The sequence below is a fragment of the Neodiprion virginianus genome, chromosome 2, assembly GCF_021901495.1.
Source record: "Neodiprion virginianus isolate iyNeoVirg1 chromosome 2, iyNeoVirg1.1, whole genome shotgun sequence".
NCBI lineage: Eukaryota > Metazoa > Arthropoda > Insecta > Hymenoptera > Diprionidae > Neodiprion > Neodiprion virginianus.
Window position 1 is genome coordinate 23,783,164 of NC_060878.1, and position 9,996 is coordinate 23,793,159.

Genomic DNA, 9,996 nt, shown 5'->3' on the forward strand with positions numbered 1-9,996 from the left:
CCTTGTAAGAATAAAATTCAAAACAATTCGTTGTCGTTTTTACGGTTACAAAATGACACTCAACGTGAGGCCACAGGATTGAATTGTTTTAACGGTTACCGTATATACTATTATACATGTGAAGATTAAACCCTTTCCTTTACGTATATACCCGTATACCTACGCACATTCAACCCTCTATCCTAAGTTTATGCCTATATGCCTATGAAGATTTAACCTTTTATCACATTTATATACCATTATACCTGTGAAGACTGAACCCTTCACCCTACGTATATGCTCTTATAGCTATAAAGATTCAACCCTTTACCATAGGCGTATATCTGGGAAGATTTAACCCTTTATCCTACGTACTATACACCATTATACCTTTACTGATTTAACCCTGTACCCTAAATGTAGTATACCGCAACACCAATTAAGACTTGACCCTGCGACCACGCCCCATTCCGCCGCATGGTGCCGGCTCTGGCGTACGCCCGTGCGTAGGCACCGGCCACCAGGTGCATCGGCGGTGATCTCGCCAGGAGCGACGCCGCCATGAGGGAAACGGTTCTATAGGCCGCAACAATCCTCGCGCACATCCGCCTCTGCATCTTTTCCATCATCCGCTGGATCCTTGTTGAGGTTTCCGCTACATCTCCCCACATGGGAGCTCCGTACAGGATAACCGAGGACGGAGGCTGGCGTAAAGTCAGCGCCTCGCCTCGGATGGCCTCCTTACATTAGCCATCAGCCTCCCTAGTGCCCGCATAACCGACCCTAGCCTCGTTTCCAGGGAAACGAAGTGAGCCCCAAACGACAGCCGCTGGTCTAGGCGTACTCCCAGGTACGTCATGTCCGCGGATCGCGGAACTCTCTGCCCGCCTATCCTGATGCTCGTGGCCCCTGCAGAGCCCCCTCATCCTTGGCGTCTAAACAGGACCGCGTCCGTCTTTGCCGCCGCCACCATTGATCCCAGTCGCGCGATTGCCCGGCAGACTCCAGCTATTACCACGTTCATTAGTGCCACCGTCGACGTAGGCTCCGCGGCTGAGCTCAGCACCATGGTGTCGTCGGCGTAGCACACGACCGCACACCCCGCGTCCTCCACCGTCGTCCGTAGTACCGCGTCGAAAGCCAGGTTCCACAGCGCGGGCTCGAGTACCAACCCCTGGGGGACTCCGGCCGTGACCTCCAGGCTTTGCTTGGCCCTGCTTCCATCAGTGTACTGTACATACCTATCGCTGAAGTATGCGTATGGACCCACTGCAGGCATTCCGGGACCTGCTTCTCCCTGAGCGCCCCGTTGATCGTCGGCCACGAAAGACTGTTCAAGGCGTTGGCGATGTCCAGAGACACCGCCACCACGCAGCTCCCGTCCTCCGTGGCATTCTCCATGAAAAGCCTAACCCTTAGTAGGGCATCGCTGGTTGACCTGCCCGAAACCCATAGTGATCCTCCGAGAGGCATGCCCTAGGGCTGTTGTTCCCAGCCCATTCCCTGAGCCGCGCCACCAGGACCCTCTCGAAGATCTTTGCCATTTCGACGAGGATACAGATTGGCCTCACCTTGGGGAGCAGCCGGTCGGATGCTCCTTCCTTGGGAATGAGCATTAGATCCAGATCAGCGGCACCACCCCCTCCTCGAGGCATAACGTGAAGGTCTGCGTCATGAGCGCAGCCATCTCCTCCGGGGCCTTAGCCCCATACAGCCGCGCTGATACCGTCCGGCCCCGGGGCGACTCTACGCACCCCGCCCTTCTTGAGGGCCGCTCCAATTTCCTCTGCCGTTACGCGCCACCCTTCGTCCCATTGTAGACCACCCCAATCCTTTCGCGCACCCCTCACCCCAGCCGGGAACAAGGCGCCCAGAAGCTCCCCGAGAATGCCCTCCTCCAACCTCTTCGTGAGGCCCTTCTGAGATGTGCGGAGTTTACCTAGGACCAACTTATAAGGGAGGCCCCAGGGGTCCGCGTCTACCGATTGGACGAGATCCTTCCATTGGCAGTTTTAATGCCGTCCCGCAGCCTCCTCTTAGCGTCCCGGTATGTGGACTCCAATTAGTTTCTGCGGTTGCCGCCCTCCCCCCCCCCCCCCCCCCCCCCCCCACCAATGAAAGACCGCCGTGCGGTTACGCAGGTTCTACGCAGTTCCGCTACCTCCTCGCTCCACTAGTACACCGCCTTCCGGCGGCCTCGGGTATGCGTCTGAGGGGCAGTGCATCACATGTCGTCACCATTGCCCGCTCCACCCACGCGGTCAGACCCGTTGCCGATCCGCATCTCTACCCTGTCAGATCCCAAGCCAACATGGGGGCCAGGGTCTCTGCGAAGCAGTTGGGGTCGAACCTACCCCAGCACCACCGCCGATAGCCCGACCCGACCACGCTTACATCCCGGCCGGCAATGTCGACCCTGTATGTGATGTACCGGTGGTCGGAGAGCGACTCTCTGTCCACCAGCACCCGCCAATCCTGCATTGACGGCGCCAAGCCGGGTGACGTCCACTTGAGATCCACCACGGACGAACCCTGCGGACGCCACCCACCCCTCCAGGAGTTCCCCCTTCCGGTGTGCCCCCCTAGGGTCCCACATATGAGACCGCGTGTTAAAGTCGCCATCGACTATGACCCCCCTGCCTCCTCCCCTTCACACTCTGAACGAGCCGCAGTAGGTCGTCCAGGTGTGCGGGGTACTCGTCGAGGGATACGCTGGGCGGTATATAGACCGATACCAAGACTAATCCTCCGCTGCTTTTGACAGCGACGAATTCCCCTCCCGTCCTGAGGAGCGTGCTTCCTCCCAGACGCCCTTCCGAGCGCCAGTGTACAGCTGTGAGGCTGTCCGCACTGCTGTGTCAGTCGCCCACGGATGGAACGGTGTGTGGTTCCGAAATTAGACACATATCCGTCCCACCCTCCAGTACGACCTGGCCCAGCAGGTATTGGGCCCCCCAGCTATGGTTGAGGTTCACTTGGACAATCTGGGCCATTTTCGTGCCCCTTAGGTGCGGGCCTCCGACCCCGCTCATTTGTCGCTGTGCATCTTCCTGAGCCCATCTTATGCGCGCTGCTCTTGACCTTGGCCTTGCAAACAGCACACCTAGGCGTGGCCGTGCAATCCCGCAATTGGTGGCCCTCGTTACTGCACCTGTAGCACGCGCCCCCCTTCATCGCTGTCGCCCTGCAGGCACTCACGATATGGCCAAAGTTCCAGCATTTATAACACTGCCTTAGACGCATCTCTAGTAGTTCCACCCTAACGGTAGTCCACAGGACCTTCAATCTCCCTTTTATCGCCACGGCCGTGGCCGTCTTTAAGGGCATTGGGCCCATGAGCAAAATAGGCCGCTGACCATCCTGCGCGGGGCCCCCACGCGCACATCGCCGGGCTCGCATCCCGCCAAAGCTGCGATGACGCCTGCTAGCTCCTCGGCGGACACCGAATCGTCCATCCCTTGGATTCTGAGTTCGCCTTTCGTGACCGGTCTTGTCACCAGGATCGCGTTGCCGAATTTCCCCCTGATCGCCTCTGACAGTTGCGCCACCAGTCCATCCGCCTTCCGGGCGTTCTCCGGGCCCGGTATCTCTATGAGTACCCCTCCATTGGTCGCTCGCCTCACCTTCATGTCCTCGATTCCCAGCTCTGCCAGTTCGATTTTCCAACGGGAGAACCTCAGTATTTCCGCGCAATTGTGACCCTCCCCGCTGGCCTTAATCGCTACCGCCGCTGTTCGCGGCACCCTTCGGCGTGGCCCCTAGGGTTATCCCCACCGACATGCGTCTGCGCCCGTTGGGCCCACGGCAGCTTGGCTGGAACTCCACCCCTCCCGTCCGTGAGTTTCCCCTTTCTTCCCTTATTTTCCTTGGCGCTGTTCCCTTTTTTACCTACTTCTATCCAAGCCTTCCTGCTGGGTTCGCCCAACGATTCCACCCTTCCGGTGCTTACCGGGGTTCCCGTATTGCCGCCCGTCTAGCTCGGCGTCGCACCAGGTTGCGCCTTTGGTGTTTCCGGGTCACCCCGTGCGCCCCTACCATCTTCACCGTGCGCGATGGGTGTCGGGGCTACCGCCCGCCTTGCCTATCCATGCCGCAGAGTACCTAAGAAATTCTACAGACCTCGTTTCTCACCTCTCTCAAGGCTGCCCACTGTCTGGCTAGTTCCTCGCTGTAAGCTCTTTCCTCGTCTTGGGCCAGCCTAAGCACGGATTCAGTCAAACGAAGATTGAACTTCGAAGCGCCCACCGATGTGGCCGTATGTGGCCCCTGGCTGACGCTCTCCGCTCCCCTTCTAGCCGCCGTAAGATCGAGGGCACCTACTATGTGAGTGCCCTTTGTCGGCCGTCCACCGGTGGCATCCCAGGGGAGCCCCCTCTAACGATTTGCGCGTACATGTTTGTCGTACTTCCGTAACAAGACCCAAGGCTCGCGCAGAGTTCACCCGCCTCCGCTCTCCTCCCCCTCAGCTTTCGCCGGAGCTCGCCCCTCTCCCTCCGGGCCTTGCGCAACTGCGCCACGAGCTCTGTGTTGCGGGCCCACAAGGACCTATTCCCGTTTCTCGCTTCCGCTTTCCCAGTGAGTATGAGGAGAGCCTGCTTGGCCCACGCCACTTTCTTCTTGATATTCCCACTAAGCTTGCCCTGCATGGATTTATACCGGACTCTAATGTCATCAATCTCGGTGAGCCATTCCATGATTTGGGCGCCGAGATCTGCCACCACCATGACCCTATACTCGGTCTGGCTTTTCCCGTCCGGGGACCCTTCCGAGGACTCTTCCGGGGAGGTATCCGCCGTGCCTCCTTTCTTCCTTCCCGTACGCAGAGCATCCACTCTCATGGCCATCTACCGTACGCTTCTCTCCAACCCGGCCTCCCAGGTCTTCGAGTCCTCCTCCGAGCGTGTGGCCCTACCGGCGGCCGTACGTCTTCTTGTCTTTTGGCCGTGCGCCCAACCGCTTTCTTCCTCCTCCTCCTCACTCGAGGAGTTTGGTCCCTCAGCCCCCTCGCCCATGGCGGACGTGCCCATCGGACATGGGCTCGCCGAACCCCGCAAGCTCCCGCGGTATAAAGAACTTCTCCTCTGATCCCGGCCGCAGCTCCGGCGGGGTCAACTCTGCCCCTTTGCGCGTGTTGCGCGTATGCACCTGCCTCGGTGGGGACACGCTAGTCGCCCGTACCCCTCCGGTACCGTCCTCCAGAATCTCCGACACGGAGGCCAAGGCTGGGGTTGCTCCATCCCCCTCCCCGCTGTCACTGGGTGGCCAGGTGATACCCCTCACCGCTGGGTGACTCCGGGTACCTCTTTGGCAGGGACGTTCTCCCACTCCTCGCTCCTCTCTCCCCTGCTCTTGTTTTGGATCGTTGCTAGAAAAATCCATACTGTATAGTGTTTTGTTTAACGACGGTTCGGCTATTATGGCAGCCACACCGCAGTGTAACATTTGTCCCCACCGATATTTGCCCTACTCCCTCACTCGACAGGCGCTGTCGGTTTGTCGGATGGTCTGCCCTATCCACGTGAACCCCCCGTCCTTACATCTTTTCCGTCGCCAGGTCAGGGATTCCCCTGCCAATCCGATGCAGGGTAGGCCACCGGCCCGGTAAGACGTTGCCGGATTTAACCTACCGGACGTCGGGTATGAGGAAAGACTTGACCAGGTAATCCTCTACACATGCGCCCGGGTACCCAAGTTCGACCCCCAGATTGGCTACAGACGGCGGCGAGGAGCGGTTTTCCCACCTCGGACATGTGGTTTCCTCTGACCTTCGCCGGGGGATCGGGATCACCCGGACTTACGTTTAACCGTAGTACGCCACAGCGGTCCGGTAAAGGTACTGACATCACTCGCAGCCCCGGTCGGTCGGCTACTACTCCTCCTTTGGCTAGTCTCTGGGGAATCTCCCCAGGGGCCCCGACCACATCTCATTCGCTCCACCCATTCATGCACCCAGCCCCGAGAGGCTGAGCCGGCTGTTCTTAGCCGGCTGCTCCGCCCCGGGGTTTCGAAGTCCCTTGGCGTCGGATCTTCATGATTCAACGTGGCCATAAAGCCCCTACACCACGACAAGGTGACAACCGAAGTAGAGAACACAGGGAAATCTACAACGCCATAGTGGGCTGAATATAAACAAATTCAATCTCAATGAACATAACATAACCCATGACCATCGAATCTAACCTCAGAATACCGTGGGGATAATGACTTGTTGGATTGACACGTACGTCACCTGACTACACTGGCTGTCCTTGTTCATACTCGGTCGTGTCTGTTACACGTCTTCGGCTGTCTTCGGTCCTTGTCAGTTGACATCGTGTCTGTTTGTCTTCGGCTACCATCGATATCTGTCGGTGGGCGTCGTCCTGCTCGTAAGTGCGGCTCAGCGGGCGGCTTTGTGTAGACCGTCCAGCAGATCGTTACAACCTAGTGTTATATTATAATCTAGGCCGAATTTGTGTTAAGCAGATGAAATATTAGTTGTGCAGGAATAGGTTAGACTTTATTTATGAGCTGACGATGAGTACATACCGGTGGAGGGCTACCTCATGACTGCCGGGTCCTCTACGCTGTATCGCAAATGCAGTGATGCCAACATATACATAACACCGGGACAATTGATATGCAATTTATCTTATCAAAAATCCAATATTTTATAATCAGAGCAGGCACATCGAGGTACGATACCATCACGTGCAAGAACAGTACGGAAGGAACCAGATTTTGCTGGAATACAACCAGTCGAGAGAACAATATGCCGACACCGTAACGGAAGCGCTACTACGCGAGGCGTTCAAATATCATCAAGTAACAGTAGGAGTCAATGAGAAGCATCACCCAGAGAAACGAATAGCGGTAAAGACGAAGTAGACTGCGGAATTTGCCGAATTGTTAATTGTAGGGAGAATGGGAGTAAAGAGATACTTAATTGTAGTGTATAAGAGAGATACTGTGATCATTTAGACTTTAATTGCTCTGGATGCTAAATATTTTATTTTATAAGTATTAACACCTATTTATTTGAGAATTTTAAATCTCAGAAAAAGTCAGTCAGTCAGCAAGAATGTGAATAAGAAGTAAGTAAAAATAATCCATCGAGATAATCAAGACAGAATCCAATCCATCGTCTGGTTGCAGTTTAACAGGGTGGCCACCCGTCTGGAAAACCGGGAAAACCGGGAAATGTCAGGGAATTTTGTATGTCAGGGAAAAGTCAGGGAAATGTCAGGGAATTTTTTGGTTGGTCAGGGACTTTTTATAGAACTCACGGATTTCAAAAGCCTAGTCCATAAAATTGAGATGCTATCACCGCATCATCACAATTTTTCTTTTCTTCTTATTGACGATTATAAGCTTAGTTGTTGATTGTCACATGAATTCAGTAGTACGAGCAGACATCGATCTGATTTATCTATGGCCGTCACAGCGTGTGGAGACGCACGTTCACCGACGCCTAATAGTCTAGAAAAAACGAAGCCTCAATTTTTTGGCAATAACTCAAAAAGTAAAAGCGCTAGCGAAAATTTTAAAAAGATTCTTAAAGAGAAGGAAATTTCCAATAAAAAAGTACGAGCACCCGGAATTCTATCTTCAGTATTAGTAATTTTAATTTAACTTTGAACATAGGGCTCTGCGCAACTGTTACGGCATAGACGCGCCGCGTCTAGACAGTACACCGCATAAAGTAATTGTTTTGCTGTATTAAATATCAATTTAAAAATTTGGATAAATTGTGGTGTATTCTTAACACTTGAAAGAAAAATGTCCCGTTGGAAAAAAATTTTTAAGTTTATTTTTCAAAAAGTTACACATTCGTTAATTAGTCATAATTCTTCGAACCTCGATTTTGATTGCAAACAGCATAACTATTCAAATAATAGCTCTAAAAATATTTCGCTTCCTGGAGCCCCTTCTTAAATATATACTGTGACGTGGTATTTCGTACCCCGTCACTTTATTTAATTATCGCATTCCCCTAGGTACAAATATCGCTAAAAATAACGAAAGCACGTCTGAGGCCAATACTCCAAAAATGAACGACTGATTATCTTTAAGTTGAATTCTCTTTACTAAGCTAATTGTATGCTATTTTCTAATTCTGTAATGCTCTTCGAGAACCATCTGCGAGACCTTCGCGTCAAGATACCAGGACACTGCCTGACAGGGGTCACGTACCAGCTCAACATCAACACCACCGACTACAGACGAACGAATACCGCTGAAACCACTCCCGATGGATGCCTATCTAGTTGTCGAAAAGGGTCGTGCGTGATGCACAAACAGCACCTCCAACTATTTGAGACTTATCGGCCAGGAGCCGAACCACGAACGAATGCTTCTACCGCTCGGATGCATCGTCAGGCGGCGTACAGGGCTGTGCGTTAAAAACACAACAAAGCCTCCCGTCGACGATACTTATCAGCCTGGAGCTGAACCGACCCTAACATCTACTAAGTCGTTGACTATCCAATAGAAGACGGTTTTCTCTTCACGAACCGTCTTATCGAAGGACTGCGGCGTGGAATAGGCTAATGATATGCTGACCACGTGGATCTGGTGGATCTAGTGTGGGGATCCGGGTTGAGGGCCATCACCACCAGATCGTTCCGGCATGAGGGCTTCAATGAGCGAGGGCCGGGATGCAGCGCCGACGAAATAGCTACAACGGGGAGTACCAGTAAAGCAAGGAGTGAGTTACAGTCTGTCGCAAGTCCAGGAGACCGGTGACGTAACATTGCCGCACACCTCAATATCGCAATACCTGAGCAGTACGACCCCCCCCCCCCCCCCCTCTCACCAACGATACCGCATAGCTGAAGGAAAACATCTCTAACCACCTTCCGACGTCCCGATACCTCGATACCTGTCGTCGAGGGAAAAGAAAAACAAGCGGCGAGGGATTATCGCCGCCTATCCGTGGACCAGGCCACGCGACCTGCTGGTCCAATTAAAATACCGCAAATTTTAGGAAGAATCACGTGACAGCAGCTCGACGAAAATCAGGATCGTCGCTCATCTCGTCACTCTACGTTCAGTTACTGATACTAACAGACGTGTTCTTATTATCGCTACCAAAGTTCGTCGTACCGCTATTGTATCGCATCCATATCGCATTCTATACCAGTTTCTATCTTCTTTCACGTAAGTGAGGTTCCTTTTCTATTTTGTGAAGCCACGAGATTACTTGCAATATATCGTACCTTTACCTTTATCTCTTTCTCTCTTTACCTTGCAGTTGGTCTGCTTGAGCCAATTGGGCTCGTATCTTTTCTCTTTATCTTGCAGTTGGTCTGCTTGAGCCACCTGGGCTCGTACCTTATTCTCTCTTATCTCTTATCTTGTCCCTTTCTCTGTCTGATTGCAAGTAACTTCGCGACTGATTGACTATTACTTACGCATTGTAGTGACTATCGCTTTATCTTATTATCTTTCTCTTCTGGAATATTTGACTGTCTACTATCGCTGTCTAGCAGCGCGTTCCGTTGAAGGATCAATTTTTATCTTAGCTATTGAGCGTTGCTATTTTGTTATATTTTCTCTGATTAGTTATATCTGTCTCTTTACCTATTACCGTTGATTATCGTATCTTAGTGAGTGTACCGCGGGAGCGATCTTATATCGCTGCGCGGTCCCGCTCGTCGTTCATTTGACATTGGAGTATTGTGCCGTATCGCATAACATCTTTTTCATTATTTTCTTCGCTAATATCGCTGATCGTAGTTGTCCGTAGTCTATTTGGTTTGCCGTACGTTGTATATTAATTATCTTGAATATTGTTTGTCTTATCTTGAATTGCCTTTTATCGTACCGAATATTATCTATCTTTCTCTCGCACTTACCGCAAACTATAGACTACGTATTATCTGTTATTCTCTATACTTTATGATAATTTTCTATTTGACCTGTCACTTGAATTTACCTTGTAATTCATAATTCCCTGTCTGCTTATTTCTGATCATTCTGGTAATGTGATAACTATTACAATTGTTGTATTTCGCATGTGTTTATAATCGCTTCTCC

The 9,996-nt window shown here is 52.4% G+C and overlaps 1 long non-coding RNA gene across 1 annotated transcript; it reads right to left on the reverse strand.

Moving 5' to 3' along the window:
• Nucleotides 1-3,018: 3,018 nt before the first annotated feature.
• Nucleotides 3,019-7,273, reverse strand: LOC124297097 (uncharacterized). Its single transcript, XR_006906528.1, has 3 exons — nt 7,120-7,273; nt 4,934-4,949; nt 3,019-3,029 (listed from the first exon to the last, which is right to left on the reverse strand). It is a non-coding gene; the product is annotated as an uncharacterized LOC124297097 (long non-coding RNA).
• Between the last annotated feature and the right edge of the window lie 2,723 nt (nt 7,274-9,996).